The following is an 18,827-nucleotide window of genomic DNA, read 5'->3' as shown; positions in this document are numbered from 1 at the left end:
TGAGTGGGAGGTTTGGACTAAAGTTGAAAAACAAAATCCTGGGGCAGATAGAACAGGAAATAAACTAGAGACAGCTTTCCTTACTTCTTGCCAGGGACTGAGTTGTTCTAGAAAAATATATTAAAAAGGGAACAAAATGAATGCAAAAAAATGCATTTGCCTTCACTATGATGAGAATCTCATCACTGTGTGGAAACCTAAGTGATTCACGTTAATATAATTATTTTTCCTTGGAGCTTCACTATATATTTTATAGACATACTGAAGAAAATATCACTTGCATTTTTTTAGTTGAGGAACGCTGTGCCACATCATTTAGAGAAACCTGTACACTTCATTTGTCAAAGTGGCCTAGCCAGGTGAGAACAGGAGAATGACGATCCCTCCAAGGATAAATTTTAGCCATACCGTGTGACTCATTGTCTAGCCTCCAAAAATGTTTACCTTTGCTTTGAAGAGAATGTGATGGTTATCTAAGTGGGATTGGTCTAAGTGGAATGTTTTAAACTCAGATTTCCTGTCCATTGGCTAGAGTAGATGCCCCTTCTTTATGCCTGTCCGATATAAATGCCCATGTATGAGAGTGACCTGCCCCCTAGTCTTGTTTGATGAATCTACACCCAGCTGCAGAGGTGGGCATGTGACTTAGGCCAGTATAATCAGAGCAATGCATTCCCTGTCACAACCATTCCTTAAAGAATCACCCAATCACAGCTCAACAGAGTTCAAAATTTACCGAAGGAAGCTGGAAGGATCTAAGAATGTCTTTCAATGGGGGGGGGGGGGTGTTGTAAGGCAACATTTTGGGCAATTGTTCTTAATGTCATGGGAATGAAACCTGCTAAGAAGGAAGGACAGTGGTTGTGAAAGAGAGAGAGGCACAGAGACAGAAAGGGTTTTGATGTAATGAATGACCCAAGCCAATGTCAACTTAAACAAATACTTAAAGCGAAGAAAATAAATTTGGTTGAAACTAGAAAGGGTGAATTTGTCTTTCCTGCCTTGTATAACTGATAAAATATTGACTAATATGTTTTTACATTCCTTAAACATGTTAATTAGAAAACGCCTTCATGCCGGTTTTGCTAGGCATTGCATAAAACCTGAAGTCGATGCCCCATTGGAATAAAAGTTATTTAAAAAACCGCTTTATTTATTTGGCTTATGTTTCCTGCCATTTAGTTCCTTTTAGAAGATATAATTGTGTGATATCCCTGATTCTATGTTTTCTTCTTCATTAGTGAAACATAAAACACTTCCTCTCAATTGACCAAACTACAATATTATCAAAATTTTAACATACAGAGTGGGAAATCTCCGCACATCTCAATGAACTATTTTGGACACTTGCAGTTAAGCGCATTAAGATGCTTATTAGTGGAGACTTGTGGAATGAGCCTCAATTAGTAAATTAGACTGTATTCATTACACTTCACCAAATACTCATTAACAGATTGTTTAATTTTTTTTCTCCTGCCCATGTTAGGGGGAAAAAAAAGAAAAAAAGAGAAAAAGGATTCTGGGGAGCTAGTTTGTCCAAATGGCAGTATGGAAATGAGGGCACATGATAGTCTTTTTGCCTCCAGCTGCGGGAGCAGGAAAGGCGTGTGTCTGGAAGTGCTTTGGTCAATCTCCCCGCCCTGCCCTGAGGCCTGCCAGCCTGTTCCTGTGCCAGGCCTGCGCCCGCCTCGCACCCTGCCCGAAGATTCAGCGCGACAAGGCGCTGAACCCACCGCACAGAATGAACGCAGGGAAACCCCTGCTCGGTCCAATTCCAGTTATCCTCGTGCCTTTCTGAAAGGGCGCTAAGAAGCAAAATTGGAGAATTGATTCCCATCCTCTTATTTTCCTCTTAAGTATTAGACTTAAAAACAAAAAGTGTGTTCGAGTTGCAGGCCCTGATTGAAACCCCAGACTAGGGAGGCGGCAGGTCCCCAAAGGCCCACACCAGCCTGCACCCAGGCAGCTGCGGCACATGTTGGTGGAATTGTACAATTTGGTTTTTGCCTTCCGCTCCTTTCCCAAGAGGCTCCCGTTTAAAAAGATTCAACGCCAGTCCCAGCCAGATCCCTCTAAGGAAGGGGGCAGGAGGTGCGGGGAGGAGATGAAGCCTGTTACTAACAATGGACACTTTCCGTCAAAGAAGTTGTGCTTTCCCTCCAACTACCAATGTACAAGTGGAGCCACAAATCAAAATAGATTTCTCTATTGTCCTTTGCAGCTGGGTATCAAAGCGCTAAAGCATTTTGTTCTTTGTCTTGACATTAATAGTTTCCCCCAGCAGCCCTACAATGAGAGTACCGATGCATTGTTACCGTAGAGTGATTTATTAAGATTTAAATATGATATCATATGGCTATTTTGACTTTTACAGTCTAAGAAATAAAGTTTAGCTCACGCGGTAGGGAAATCTGAAAATATAATCTCATTCCATGGTTGCTCTTTCAGGTAGTTAGATTAACCTCCACCTTCACCCCCAGGCCTAACTGTAACGTCAACAACATTCTATTAATGACTCAACATTCAAAACCACTTCGCAAGGAGGTTGTGTTGATTGGAATGTGTTTCCAGAGATTTGCAATCCTTAAGACTGTCTTGAAGGACTCTCTTGTCTTTTTCTCAGGCTTCCACCTGTGAATAAAGGAGATAATCGGGGAGAGGATTTCATTAAAGGAAGTCACATGGGTCTGGAAACTCCGTTTCAAAATAGCACTAATTAAATTTCCTTAATCCTACTGAAGCTTTGGGCTGTGCGGTGCTGCTGTTTCACGGGAAATCCACAAGCTTGCTATTCAAGTGTCGTGCTTCTTTATTATTATTTATTTCTATCTGATTTATTGGCTGGATGCATCTCTGTGGCCTCAGGGTATGAGAATCTTTAAGTTTAATTATGAAGCCCATTCTGACAGCCTGAGTCTTATCACTGCTAATCAAACATGGATGGCAAGAACATCAGCACAGAAAATACATACACAGAGATGTGCCCCTTCCAGAGGCACCAGGGCCAGCCCACCAGCAAGTTAGCCACCTCTTAAGAAGTAGGAAAGGACACATGACAGGAGGCATCTCATTAGAGTATGAAAACTTTTAGTGTTTAAGTTTTTTTTAAAGTGTGAGGTAGAACCACATGGAAGAGCCTCTCCATTGGATAGCTTGATTCATGCATTGCACACAGCTTGGTGTGCAGGCCACGTGGAAATCCCCACAGCAACAGACACACACCTTCTCACACAGCCCGAGACACGGGTCCTTCTGCAGGAACCAGCCCTGGCATTAGGCCAGATCCTCCGGCCCAAGAACTGGAAAGAGGAAAGGAATGCTAAAGTTAAGAACCGCTGACTCTTCTTTCAAGCATGCAGAAACAAAATTAAATTAATAATAATTGGTCATTGTCTAGGCCATGGAGGGCGGTAGAGCAAGGCCCATCCCCTAATGTAGTCTCTGTTTGGGGTTCGTTGAAAATAATCATCATCATCGAATTATCAGCAGCATCACCATCACCATGGTCATCATTGACTCCGTTGATTTATTTCACGTATTATTGTTTTAGAAAACTCGGATGTCTGTGATCTCACTTGGCAATAATAGAAAACTTATATATTGTTAAATGTGTGATGAGGTAAGTGGTATCTACGTAGTGTGAATTTGTAAGCTCCATTCAGTACGTAAGCTAATGATAAGGATCCTTCCATCTTTTTAAAGTTGTTTGACTCCTATTTTCCGATCTCTCGTGCAACTTCGCTCTTCTGAACTGGAAATTAGCTCAGTTGTACTTAAGTAGCTTTAATAGGATAGCTAGGAGAGCAGCTTAGGTCTGATCTTAGTGTTGGCGCAGTGATTTTTTTTCTAGGGCCCCATCCATCTATGTCCGATTTCCTAAAGAGTTTCTGTTTTTGATTTCTTGCTAAACTCTGACCCACTGTAACCCTCCACGGCTTTGTCTTCTTGGAGACGTGGAGAGGAGATGAAATATATGTTGAAACAAGTACTTTTTTCATCTTACTCATAGCCGATCTTCAGTTTTCTTCATATCAGGAACGACAACAACGAAGTGCCAATAGACTAAAAAAAGAACATCTGTTTCATGTGTTTCCCATCATAAGGACATTTGAAGTGTGAGATTCTTTTTCTAAAAGATCAACACTTTAGAAATCCTTCTGATGACAAACTGTGCCTACTTCCAGATCATGTGGCAGTAAAACACTATTACATAGCTCATCACACCCAGGATGAAGCGTCGGCTGCGAAACATTATGATTTATGTGTATATTCAACATTTGTTTTTGGAGCCAGGCTGACTTCTCCCTTGATTTGTCGCGACGGAAACGATCGCTACTTAATTCCCTGTGATTAGCGATTCTTAATTCCACCCCACAATGCGGTTATCCGCACCGCGTTTGCCGCACCTTGTTTTCTTGCAAAAACGCTCATCAGTGCCCTTCATTACCTCCTGACATCACCGGGTTGGGGCTGTGGGCTTCCACACGTTACTGTGCATCTCATGGCTCATAAAGCCTAATGAGAATAAGTTCATTAAATTAATCCCAATAATTAACAAACTTGCCGCCTGCCTCTCACATGTCTCATTTGTGACACACGCTTGGCAAACGCTGTCGTCTGCAGAACAGAATTGAATTCGAAAAGCCTTTCGGAGAGAAGCTGGAATTCAGCTTTATTAGAACGTCTTTGTCAAATATGCAATCTGCTAATGATATAGATTAACAAAGAGACACATCCTGGGGGACAATAAAATGAGAAAAAGTGTTGACCAAATGAGAGAGGGTTCATGATGGTGACGTTTCCCCTCATGGGGCGTTTTGAAAGTAGAAAGAAGAAAAGTTAGTTTGTTTTTGTATGTCCCTAATTCTGCCGTGTGAAAGGACTCACCTCTTTCCATTCCCAGCTACCATCTACTCCCTCAATTGCTGGTTCGAGTACTTTCCTAAATGGCTCTGTTGACCCAGGTCGTTTGTTGATATGACCAACATGCATCCTAACAGGTCATTAGCAGCCCATGCGTTCATAAATTGAGGGTCAGATTCACTCTTCAAATGGCCCTAAAATGATCTGATGTTGACACACATCTTACTGGAGTCTAAAGCACAAGTAAAAGGGTAGAATAAAGGTTAACCCTTTCTCTTCCTTACACTTCTGCCTTATTTATAAATCGCCGTGAAGTGCAATAGATTCTGGCATATAGTAGGTGCTCAACCAAGTCAACTGAATAAATGAGAAGGTAAATCAGAAATATTTTTAAGAATGAAGTCATTCAATTACTCTCTTAGTTTTCAAAATAGCCAATATGTTCTTTGAATTTCATACCTAATATACTGTATTTTACCGTTTCCCAGCAATATGCTGTCTCAACACTTGCTAAGCTAAAAGTGAGAACTACTCAGCTCTCTGCTGTTCAGCTTCTCATCAGAAGCACTCCCCTGAGCCACTCCTCTTTTGGGTCATAATTGTAATTGTCTTGAATGACAACCCTGTAGAGTTTCTGCCTTCTTCCCCTGCCCCCCAGTTTTTTTACTTTTTTTTACCCAGCAGACATATATATCAGACTCACTCACATCAGGGAATACTTGGTGGGGCTTCGACCCAAGGAAGAGCTCTATGATATAAATAAATAAATGTTGAATGCCAGAACAAAATAAAGACTTAGAAGACAATGTCATACCTGTGATAACCACCTTTTACAGATAAAGTTACTGCCTTTCTTTACTTGTTTGCATCTGGTAGTCAGGTTTTGCATGACTTATGAATCTAATATTTCCCCAGTGGTATTTATTGGTATGTTTGTTGACTGATGTTGTATAAAAATTAGTATAGGACCCTAGCTGGTTTGGCTCGGTGGTTAGAGTGTCAGCTCTCAGACTATAGGGCCCTGGGTTCGATTCCAGCCAAGGGCACTAGTTACCTAGGTTGTAGGCTTGATCCCCACCTTGGTTGGGGGGTGGGGGTGGGGGGTGGGAGGCAACCAATCCATGTGTCTCTCTCACACTGATGTTTCTCTCTCTCTCTGCCTTCCACCCTTCCACTCTCTCTGAAAAGCAATGGGAAAAATATCCTCAGGCGAGCATTAAAAAAAAAATTAGTGTAGAAATTTTAGCATTTGGGTTTTTCCATCAAACAGATGATGTGGGTTTGAATCCTGGCACCACAAGGGAGCCGTGTGACTCGTACTTAACTCTCAGCACGCAGACTGTGCGGCTGGGGACCCTGAGGATACTGACCCCACGCGGCGGTTTCGGAGTTAGGACGGTGCGGATTCCCATGAAAGTGCTCAGTAAGCTGTAGCGTTTCTAACAGGGCAGCGACTGACCGTGGCTCCTGGGGTGCCGTGGAAGAGTGCGGTGAGAAACAAGTCCTCGGCTTCCACGACTCGCTCACATTTAAAAATGGGAAGGATGGAGGGAGAATGTAAGCAGGAACCCCGACGCCGATCCCAGGCTCATGGGGAGCAGGAACTCCCCAGGCAAAGCCTGATGCCACGAAGCCCAGTGCTTCCTTAGACACACGCAGACAAAAAAGTAGGAGCTGATTTAAATACAAGATTTAAGAGAACTGTTGAGAAAAGGAGCTTAAAGTCTCTCCTGAAATGTAGACTGTGTAAAAGGATGGGATCTAGGGGAGCTGTATTAAACAGGGTCTTTGAAGTCCCTGTAACCTGGATTTATATTCCACATTTGCACTTAAAAGTTCATGGCCTTGGGCAAGTTATCGGACATCGCAAAGCCTCCGATGTCTCTTCGGGGGCACAGGAGTGGAATATGCCTCTTCCACTGAAATATTTGAAAGCAGCAAAAAAAAAAAAAAAAAAAAAAGTCTTCAAATAGAAAGAAAACTCTTCTTTGCTTAATGAGATTCGTTTATTTCTGAATGGAAATTAAATAACAATGAATTCTCCAAGTTTGAAAACCATAAAAAGAGTTTCCAAATACCTTACCTCATTTTATTCAAACAAAATTCTTTAAACTGGCATAGTGGTTCTCAACGGAGGGAAATTTTGCCCTACCAGGGACATCTGGAAATGTCTAGAGAGATTTTGGGCTGTCATACTTGGGAGTAGGGAGCAGAGGGTGACTACTGACATCTTGTGATTTGAAGCCAGGGATGCTGCTAAACATCCTAAAATCAATCAACAACCCCCCCCCCCCCCCATAACAAAGAATTATCCAGCCCCAAATATCAATATTGCTGAGGTCGATTAATCCTGATCTAGAAAACCAAAAATCTTCCAAATACTGGCTCATTTGCAATAAAAATATGCTGACTTATATTTTGTTTTTTACCTTACGTTTTTGTACTAGAAACAATACTTATTTCTCTAGGTCACCTGCCTGAACTAATGCCATCACTTACAGGGGAGTATTTTTCTGGTTTGGTTCTGTAAGAGGAACCATGGCACAGATTTTGAAGGAGAGTTGACGGCATGAGATAGTGTTCTAGAAAAAGCTGTTTGATATTTATGTGAGGAAGAAAGGATTTCAAGGAAGGTAAATCGGGATGCCTGATGACCAGAGAGTAAGGGAAAGACAAAAACATAAATTTTTAATTGAGGATTCTTGGTGGGGAAAAAAAGAGAGATATTTAAACTAAATCCAGAAAAGCCCGGCCGGTGTTGCTCAGTGGTTGAGTGGAGACCCATGATCCAGGAGGACAAGGTTTGATTCCCACTCGGGGCACATGCCCAGGATGGATCCCCAGTAAGGGGTGTGCAGGAGGCAGCCGATCCATGTTTCTCTCATCATTGATGTTTCTCTCTCTCTCTCCCTCTCCTTTCTTCTCTCTGAAATCAATAAAAACATATTTTTAAAAAAATAAATAGGTAAATAAAATTAATACAGGAAAAAGTAGTTTAAAATAAATCAATCCTTGAATATTCCTAATTTCTTAGTGTACCTACCTTAACCATGGATGTTTAAAATTTTTTAGTGATATCTGTTGAATTGTTGTCTAATTTTTAATGCTATGACATTTCCCCAATATTTTGCCTTTGTTTTAAAACTTAACACACCTTGCTCACATAGATAGATGAGACTCCCCAGGCCTACTTTTCACAGATGGTCAGTGATACCAGAAGTGACCACAGAAAGGAGAAAACAGGATGATGTGTGTGTATTTTGGCAGAGACCGACAACATTGATTAAATGCTTGCAGTTGAACAGGGTATTAACAAAGATTCCCTGGCTCATTTGGAGAGGGTGGAATTAATTCATGAAAGAGAAGGTAGCTGTAGGCAGTTTCCGTGGACAAAAGAGAGAGACAAAATGCAGATTATGGTTTAAAAAAAAATTAACTAGTGAAGGAAATGTTAACCTCCAACTGGGGAAGTAATTGTATTATAATGGCGATGCAAAAAAACTATCAACCAAAGAAATGAACCCGAAATGTTTCTAAATGGCAAGTCCCTTTGGTTACCTTTTGGTTTTGTGGGTGTCTCATTTTATACACCACTGTGCTCTAAAATCTCAGCAGAGACTAGAAACGGGAATTCGGCAAGATTTTGTATAATAAAGCTTTGTCCCCCTATAACCTCCTTCCATGGTGCTTTCAAATCCAAGTCCTTTGCTTAACGAATTCAGACATCAGAGGAGAGGACTTTGAAATACCTTGTGTGTTGCCTGGCACACTGCAGGTTTTTTCAAAGTCTCATTCTTTTTCTACCATTCGGATTTAGTGCACAATTATCTTTAGTAATGAATCTGGGAGAAGCAAGGACACGTTGGACACTGCGCCAAGCTGAAGAAATTTCTGGGCTCTGAAGCTTGGTGGCTCCACACCAACGGTCATAAGAAAGGTGCTGGCAGCACCTCTGGGGATTCCGTCGCGACTAAGCCACAGGAAAACCTGAGTGGCAAAGGCTTCCTGCTGTTGACGTAAGAACCGTACAGACCTGTAGAGAATTTGTATGAGTTTATTTGAGCCAAAGTGGAGACAATTGCCGGGAAGCTAAATCTCAACAGACTGAGAAACTGCTCCCAGAAATGGCAGTTTTACAACTTATTTTCTGCATCAGAATCAGAGGGGAAGACTTAAGGGGGTTACATGAAATCCATGGGTGATAGACTAGGGAGGCAGGAAAAAGCACAGCTGGGATGTCTTTGGGGTGGAATCAAAAGTAAAACAGATAGACACATACTTCTCTTACCTTGGTGGCTGTAGGATAGCTGGCAGTTAACAATTAACACAACAATAACAACGAGGGACCCTGTGGCCTGTGCTCCAGAGCAGTGAATGTGCCCTGAGGGGTCTGCAAAAAAGAAATTACCCCTGTCCTTCCAAAGGTTTGTTGTCATAGATGCAAAAAAGACAAAGACAGTTCAGTTAAAGTAAGGATTCCTTTGTCAGGAAGATACATACTGACCTAGGATCCTCCATGACTCGCTTTTAGCTAGAAAGTTGTTTGTTTTTTAAACCCACACTGGAGGATTTGTTCTTTTATTGACTTTTTTAAGAGAGAAAGAAAGGAAGCGAGAGGGAGAGAACCATGGATGTGAGAGAGAGACGTCTATCAGTTGCCTCCTGTATGCGCCCCGACAGGAGATGGAACCCACAGCGAGTTGTGCGCCCCGAGCAGGAATGGAGCCCGCAGCCTTTGGGTGCACAGGACGACACGCCAACCAACTGAGCCACCCGGCCACGACTGTCTTTATGAATTTTAAAGATACCTGAACCCAGTGGAATATGATCTCTCCTAATTAGTCCTAATGAGCCGCTATTATATACCTGATAGCAATTAATGAGCTTTGATGTCTTTCCTGGGGAAGCACTCCAAAACCTCTCAAAAGGTTCCCGTGAGACGTAAACCTCCTGGAAAAGTATGACTGCAGAGCATTCTTGCATGGTGGTCACTCGCTCCCACGTCTGCTGGGACCTGGGCAGCTACGGCATGGCACTTGTTTTTTTTCCTCTTGTGTGAATCGCTCAGTACGTTTCTAAGCCGTTTGTGCTTGGTTAAATTCCAGGACAGTGAAACAAGTTCATTTTGACTTGAGTAGACTCCCTCAATGTATCTTTAAAAATATAGAACTCTGTGAATATCACTATATCTTTCTCTCTACTATTTATGCGCATATATGAGGAGGAAAGGGGAAGACTGTTGTGTTGTCTCCAGATATTTCACATTATCAGTTGAGTTTAATCTTCTAAATCCTTTGTGCCAATGACAGCCTCACACCGTTCCTTTGAGCACTGGATGTCTTTCAAAATGTTATCCAAGTTCCAGTGCCCTTAGCTGGAGAGTCGTAGAGCGCAGCTTGGACTCCAGCTTTGACCCGCATGCCAGCCTGTGACCCTCCTGCCGTACCACTCTGAGACACTTTGAATTAAATGACTTAATAGAAAGATTTATCATGAGCCCCTGGAATTAGACACCCATAGGACCAGAGCTATATCCAAAGCAGACCAACCCCTGCTCTTATTTATGGAGCCTCTGTTGATCAAGATTCTGTTTTGTTTTGTTTTCCTGATGACATAAGGCATACCTATGTCTTTTCTCCCTTTCGCTAATAACTTTAGACTTGACTGCTACTTTAATGTGATGTGGAAGTACATAATTTATGTAGAAAAGTGTATGTCAGACATCTACAGATTGATGAATCTTCATAAATTTAACACACTTGTGTGTCCAACACCCAGATTCAGGAAAACAAACAAACAAACAAACATTACAAGTCCTCATTCAGTCTTCTTCATATTCTCTCCCATCATTTCTCCCCCCCCCCTCCAATTCCTGACTTCTAACAGCACACGTTAGTTTTGTTTGTTTGTTTGTTTTTGGCTTTTGTACTTCATCTGATTGGAATCATATAGTGTCTGGCTCCTTTGGCTTAGCATTATAATTACAGAAATCATCCATACTGCGTAGTTATGTAAAATTTATACTCATGGTTGCATTGCATTCAGCTAGGCATAGATATCAATTTATTTATCCAGTGGAGATGATAGGCATTTTGGTAATTTCCAACTTTTAGCTATTATGAAATGTTGTTATGAACATTCTAGAATATATATTTTTAAATAAATGTGTCTGCACATTTCTATTAGGTGTATATTAAAGAGTGGGGTTGCTATACCACAAAGTGGGCAGAAGCTAAGTTTGAGTGGCTACTGTAAAGGACCTCCTTGGGAATCGATCTTTGCTATGGAAAGACCAGACGGATTTTCCAGCCCTCCCTTCCTGCTTTGAATGCAATGCCTTTTTACTAACATCACGCCTCTCAGTAGCACACAGTGCATTTCCTGCTTGGCCGAGTTCATAGTTTTAAGCTTTTAGAAATATTTCTGTCTCATTGGATCCCACACCATTGAGAATCCTGCTAGTATTGCTTTGGTTTTATGTATGTCTAAAGAATTTCTCCGCTCTCCCAATAACGGAGAGTGTGTGGAAGGTATTGTATGGCTGAGCAAAAGCAGTAAGACTGGGGAAAAGCTCGTTTGTTACATTAGGCTTGTTTCATTTTAAAATAATGTCCACTTATTTCCCAGAATCCCTTGCAACTGTATTCTTGGCTGGTAGGCAGTGACTGAGCCTCGGAGGGGAGTAGAGCTTGCTGGGTAAACCACAGAATTGCACGCTGGGCCGTGTCCCTGCAGACGGGGGAAAACTCTGTAAATATCAACTACTTGAGTCTTCCTGCAATTGAACTTGAAAAATGTGCTTGAAAGCATGCGGTGAGGGGCAGCCGGTTGGAAGTCACCTTTTATCATGCTCAAGGAAAGGCTGTATTGCAACAGGCAGGTAAAAGCATTGCCGAGTAATTTTAAACCAGTAAAATACAGATATATAGTCAATTGTACCTTACATTTCTTCTGATTCCTACTTCCCACTACTCATATCCTAAGGAGTAAAAACAAATACATTTATGTCACAGTAGCAATTATAAATTAAATAAATGACAAATCAATTTGAATTGATACTTAATTCATAAATAGGTTATTCCACTAAATATATTTTTGAGGAAGGTGGAGATTAATGAAATCTATTCAGTCCCCTCAGATAACTGATAATCCAGCTCTGGTAAGTCAACATTCTTGCATCTGTGTAACATAGCCTGTACAAATTAAAGATGGGCCCAGCTGGCGTGGTTCAGCGGTTGAGCATCGACCTAGGATCCAGGAGATTGCGGTTCGATTCCCGGTCAGGGCACATGCCCGGGTTGCGGGCTCGATCCCCAGTAGGGGGTGTGCAGGAGGCAGCCGATCAGTGACTCTCATCATTGATGTTTCTCTCTCTCCCTTTCCCTTCCTCTCTCTGAAATTAATAAAAACATATATAAAAACACAAAAACAAAAAACAAAATTAAAGATGGGATGTAAATTCATGTTAGAAGGTTAACACGTGTGTTGTAAGTGGGGTGCCCTTTCCATATAATTTCTAAAACCCTTTATTACCAAATGAGTGATTACTAGGAGGTTCCTCTATTTATTTTATAACTTCCAAAAGGAAATATGTTGTCTTATACATCACCAAAGAAAACACGTTCTAATAAAACCACCGTATCCCTGTTCCCATTGTGTAAGTGCAATTTCAGGGGCAGCTGGAGTACTACTTGTTTTCAACAGGAGATTGAAGGCATTGATGCATTGGATGTGTTAATTTTTAAATTTTTTTTAGAATCAGAACTTTTTCAACGGTTAAAAATACTAATCAAATCTATTCTAGTGTTCCCATCTGTTCCCCCAAATCAGAGTCTCTTTAAGATAGCAATTATGACTCTAATTCTGTAATGCTTTCCTCTCCGTGAATGCAGGTTGATATATGTACCATCTCTGCCTCTAGTCGATTAATTGATAAGCATACACAGGCACTTAAAGTAATGGTTATGGGGAGACCTGTTAATACTAAAAAAGTTAATGGTCCTTCTCATCAAGTGCTGCTTAATCAGGAAATTATTTCACCCCATAATCGATAACCATTGTTTTGTAATCCTTAGAAATTTACTGACATTAACAGATTGAAATTCCCCTATTATGTTGAATAGCAATTTGTAAACCTAAATGATAAAATAAACCATGAGATCAGAAAGTAGCAATGCTTTCTATTATAAATTGTTTAACAAATGAACGTGCGGATAATTCCGGGCTCACATTGCTTACCTGCATATTTAAAACCACTTAAAAATTCAGTACTTATACATTATCTATAACTATATTAACTCTCAAAGAACCTGTGATATTAATTGTTGACTGGGGATTTCATCGGCCAGACAAATTATTAAGACAGTGTAACGTGTGCCCGTTTGCTGTTATTTCCCCAGGAGGTGAAACAATCCATTCCAAACCTTAAAGTCACCAAATTTATTTATCTTCTTTAATAAGTACTTTTTCCCCCTCTCCTGCAGTGGGCCTAAAGGAACCCTGCCAAAAGAAAGTCTATTGAAATGCATTGTTTTAAACCAGAGAACATTCTTTCCTAAGTAAAATTTGAGTACTATGGTTCAAAAATTTTCAAAGGGTCTTTCCTTTTTTATCAGTGACTTAAGTTTAGATACCAAAGTATTTGAGCAAGAGCACACTAGAATGAGAGAAAAAAAATTGTCATCTTTTGAAGATCTGTTGTGGAAAATGTCAGGAGGTTTTAACCCAGTGACTTATCCATTTTTTCTAAAGATGTGTCCTGAGTATGCACTATACACAGGATGCATGCAGGAGAGTTAAAATTCACCAAGACAACGTGGGGTGGGAGGTGGCACAGGAGAGCGAGAACTTTCAGCAGGCTGCCTCCAAATTACACCTGGGGCTGAGGCCTTGTTACTGTCTAAGCCAGGACTGGAACCCCTTGGTTCAGCGCTGTGCCAGGCCTTTTCCTTAGTCCCTTGCAGCCACGAAGGGATGGAAAGCTTTCATTCCAAAGAAGGGTAGGTCCCAGTGGAGTTTAATATATTCCTGATCATTTGTTCAGAACTGCACTTTCTAGTGGAGTTAACTATCCAAGCAAACAAATATCAGTCTGGGCCAGACTAGAGGGCTCTTGTTGCCGAGGGGAAGGTGTGAAAGGAGTACAATTTACAAGAGATCTTGAGGGGGGACACTCACACGCTGTCTGGCAACTCAGGCAGTGTGGTATTATGAAAAGTGACAGGGGACTGGAATCAGACAATTCTGAATCTGAATCCAAGCTGTGAGATTTTGAAAGTCTGGGACTTGGGGCAAATTACTCAATCACACGTTCCATCTCTTTATCTGTAAAATGGGATTAAAATAATTGTAAGAGTTTAGTAAATGTTAGCGAATTTTTCTATATTAGTCACTCCTGGAAGCATCTTACAGTCATCCCTGCTTATCCAAGGGAGATGTGCTCCAAGACCCCCGGTGGATGCCTGGAACCACAAAGGGTATGGAACCCTATATATCCTCTGTGTTTTCCTGTACCTACAAACCTGTGATTGAGTTGCATTTATAAAATAGACACAGTAAGAGGTTAACAACAATAACTATCAGTAAAGTAGGACAATTATAACAATATCCTGTAAATAAAAGTTATGCAGATGAGGTGTTATTAAGTAAAGTAAAATAAGGGTTACTTGAACACAAGCCCTGTGATACTATGATTGTCAGTCTGACAACCTAGAGGACTCCTCGGTGGCTAGCGGGCGGGCCCTGTATTCATCGTGGATGCGCGGGACAGAGGGCGGGGTGGTTCACGTCCAGGTGGGACAGCCTAGGATGGCTCAAGATTTCATCACACTGCTCAGAACGGCACACAATTTAAAACCCGTGAAATGTTTTATTTCTGGAATTCCCCATGTAATATTTTTGGGCCACAGTTGACTGTGGGGTAACTGAAATGGTGGAAAGCGAAACCGCAGGTAAGGGGGGACTACTGCACATGCCATGTTCACACCCACCTGTGAGGTAGGTGCTACTATGAAGCTTTTTTCACATTTCTGTTACCTTTTTACTGTTTTTACCTCGTTACCCTTTCACATCATTACCTCTTTGTTGGTGTTGTCACTGTTGAAACTGAGGCTAGCAAGATTCTTAGGACTGTGGCTGTAAAGGGATGGGGACAGGGTTGGAGCCTAGTAGGTCTAGAGCTACACCTGCGCTGGAGACCATCGAGCTCCGGGCAGAGCAGAGGCCCTGAAATGAGATATTAGATAAGACTCCCTGGTGACACCCCTGCCATAGAGTGGACATGCAGGCAATTATACAGTATAATTAGCAAAGCTGGTATTAATCAGTTTGTAGGATGAGTAAGAAAGGAAAATATTGGTTTTAGGAAGAATCGTAGTATAAAACTGGCCTGGGTGTTCAGATGCACCATAGATCCCTCTTTTTATCTATGTCAGTAGTTCTCACCTGGGAGCTGTGTTTCCTTCCCCTCCAGGCGACATTTGGCAATGTCCAGATCTTGTTGATTGTCATGATGAGGGACATACTATTAACCTGTAATGGGTAGAGGCCAGGGAGACCGCAAATTATCCTACAATGCACATTGTAGTCATCAACCTTCATGGCAAAAAAAAAAAAAGGCAAAAAAACATGTCCAGTCAAAATATCAATAGTGTCACTGTTGAGAAACTCTGATCTATGTCATCTTACAAATTTAATTTGTCATGCTAGGTTAGACACAGGCCCTGTTTAAAGAAAAGTTTATAAAATTTTTACGTTCATCGGCATCACCTTAACATGTTATTAACACAGTATTGCATCAGGGATTTTGATTTTAAAGACTTGCGTTCGTGTTAGAAATCCACATTTTCAACAGCTTTTGCCTTTGGGTAATTCTGAGGTCGGTGGACTCATAGGCCCCGCTTTGGATAGCGAGCCTCCGGCTATACCTCTGTTCTGTGAGATACCGTGGCCTGGGAAGTGCAGAGGTTCAAGAAGTCAACTTTCTAAGAGCTGTGGCCACAAACACACCGTGCTTGCTTTCCAGTCCCCTTGCTCTCGTCAGCCAGCTTCCTCTTAGGCTAGCGCCCCAGAGTGCAGAGCAGAGGCACATTCTTTAAGCAAGGAGGTGCCAGCCTGGCCTGACAAGGAGGTGCTAATGCCTCCTTTGAAACTGAGATTCATTCCCTGCTCCCAGTGCCCAGTGGGGAGGGCAGAGAGTGGGAACAGGTGTTAAAAGAATTCAGTGTGAAGCCAAAATCTGCCACAAAGCCAAGACAATATGTGCCCGGGGAAAAATGCACAGCCACTGGCACAGTGAAGGCAACGTGGAGTTAGAATGACAGAGTTTAAGAGTAAGAGGGGTATGTGTGTGTGTGTTTAATATGTTTTCATTGGCTTTACAGAGAGAGGAAGGGAGAGGGAGAGAGAGAGAGAAACATCTATCGGCTGCCTCCTGCGCGCCTCCTACTGGGCATCAAGCCTGCAACAACCCAGGCCTGGGCCCTGACTGGGAATCGAACCATAATCCCTGCCACTCCCTATTGCCTTCCATATTTTAAAAGAGATAGCCTGTTACCATTCAGTACCCCACGAACACTGTTGTATTTTCTTAGAGGTTTTTTTTCCCCACTATAAGAAGTGGGAATCTGAAGGTAAACTAGTCATTGCAGAAGGCAAACACGAAGCCCCCCCCCCCCTTAATTTCGTTAATTGCCTGACAGTCTGAGACAGCTACATTTGTTGGCAACCTTTCCCTTTCCCTAAAGGTCACTCGTTAATTGGATTTAGAAACTCCACCATTTCAAGTCCAAGAAAACACTGGAATGAGCTCTGAAATTGTAGGGTTTGAGTGAAACAAAGGAGATTTATAGTCGCTTTTCCAGCCACTAGGAGGAGGGGAAACACGCTCCAAATGTGAACTGTGTTATTATGTATACCTGATTTTAAATTGATCTTTACGTTTCAAATGTTAAAAACTGATGAGCGCTGGCCTCATCTGAGTCTATGATGATATGTCTCCTTTGTCTCTGTGTCTCTCTGTGAATTAGTCCGTTCCCCCATATACCCTCCTGTATTTTTAACACTTAGGTTTGATAATCTTTGTGTGGCTTTCCAGAAGGCATTATGCCCAAGAAATTTGAGTGGCATTCCGGGAAAACAGAGCTAGTAACCCAGGGGCAAAATCAGTAGGCCTCGTGGCTGGGAAGCCCATGCGTTTGTGTTAGATAAATGTCTCCCTACCTGGCTTTTGTTCAGCCCGTCCACCTAAATAAAACCTCGCAGCAGCCACATCTGTATTCAGCCCCAACTCTTTACGAAAGGGACAGCTTGAGAACCTATTAAAAATACATTGTTACTATGAGTATTTTGTTCCTCTTTGCTATATAATAAGCTGAAAACTACAGTAGGTGAGCATTCTATGGGGAGGACTGCTGTTCCTTTTATTGACTTTATAGCCACACACACTAATAGAAAATGCATTTTATATCACACAGGTGAACTCAATCACACTGAACTCAACAGGATGGAGTTTTTTCCCCTACATTTAAGTTGTAAACGGCAGATTGGTTTATAATAAATATCCAGCACAATAAAATGTCCCTTTTAGATAGAGTTTTATTATGAAAAATACCTATGTTTTCAATAAATTTAGAATTTTTGACGGTGAAGCTAACGTTCATTATAGAAAACTTGAAAACTCTTAAGAAATATGTGAGAAAATAAATAATGCCCACAATTTTACCGTGAAATATATAGAAAATGTGAATTTATTTTTTTTATGGTATCTTTGCATAGGCAAAGACATTCGTTATTGCTATTTTTAAGCCGTCTTCATGATTCATAAACATCAGACTTAATGATTTACTAGCATATATTTATTCAATAATTCTCCTGCTTGAGATACGTAAAATTTTTATTTTATCTCAGCACATTCCCTTTCTTCTCTCTCTCCTTTCTTTTCATTTTTTTCCACTTTCTTTTTTTTTTTTTTTCTTTTTAGAAAATATACACTGTGATTGACATACCCCCTAGAACATTTTTAATGGGCTGCTCTGTTTTGTGCTTTCAGTTGAAATTCCAGATACAGTTACTCATCACAGGCTGTCACGGTTATATCACTATTGTGTTTTTTATCAGCGACAGTATTGTCATTTGTAAATTGGTCATTTACAATCACTCCAAGGGAAAAGATGACATTGCAAAGACATGGGACAATGAGGAAAATAACTGTAAACTAACAATCCCTTCTTAATTAGATTCCCCTCCATGTCTTCATGTAATGAATCTTCTTCTTGGGGGCTTCCATATTTATCTATAAATATCAGATGCATGTTTTGACATCATGTTTTTAGACTACATCAAATATCCTGAAAAGGTGTTAAGATAGTTTCGCCAGGGTGACTACACAATACGTAGCCCAGAAGCTCTGAGAGGGAAGGGCACACACTCAGTTACACCAGTGAAATGGGCACGAGGAGCTGGCCCAGGCGGGCCACGCAGGACGGCTCCTTGACCACTTGCCCGAGCATCCACATGGTGGCCTTTGCTTTCTGAGGGTGCTGTTTTCCAGGGTGAAGAAGCAAACCATTGAAAACCCAGGAAGGACTGTTTGGGCCACCCATGTACCCATTTCATTCCAAAGAACACAGCTGACACTTTTTCCCCCCCTGCATAGGATAGCTGTATATGATTGTCTCGTCACTAAACTGTACACCTGAAACCAATACAAAATAATACTGGAAGTAAACTGTAATTGAAAAATAAAAATATGAAAAGAAAGAAAGAAAAAAGAGGGGGCGATTGACAAAGATTTTGAGTCCAGCAGCAGTTCTCAACTTCACTAGGACAGTATAGAATGAAAGGCGGGTTGGAGAGGAGGAGATGCAGAGAGTAAACAGTGAACTGTAAATGAACGAAGAGCTAAAATGGTATTTATTCCATTTAAAAATATGCGATTATATCTTCATACCAGTGGGTCAAACATG

This window comes from Miniopterus schreibersii (genome assembly GCF_964146895.1).
Source record: "Miniopterus schreibersii genome assembly, chromosome: 18".
NCBI lineage: Eukaryota > Metazoa > Chordata > Mammalia > Chiroptera > Miniopteridae > Miniopterus > Miniopterus schreibersii.
Note: the sequence above shows the minus strand (reverse complement) of the source record.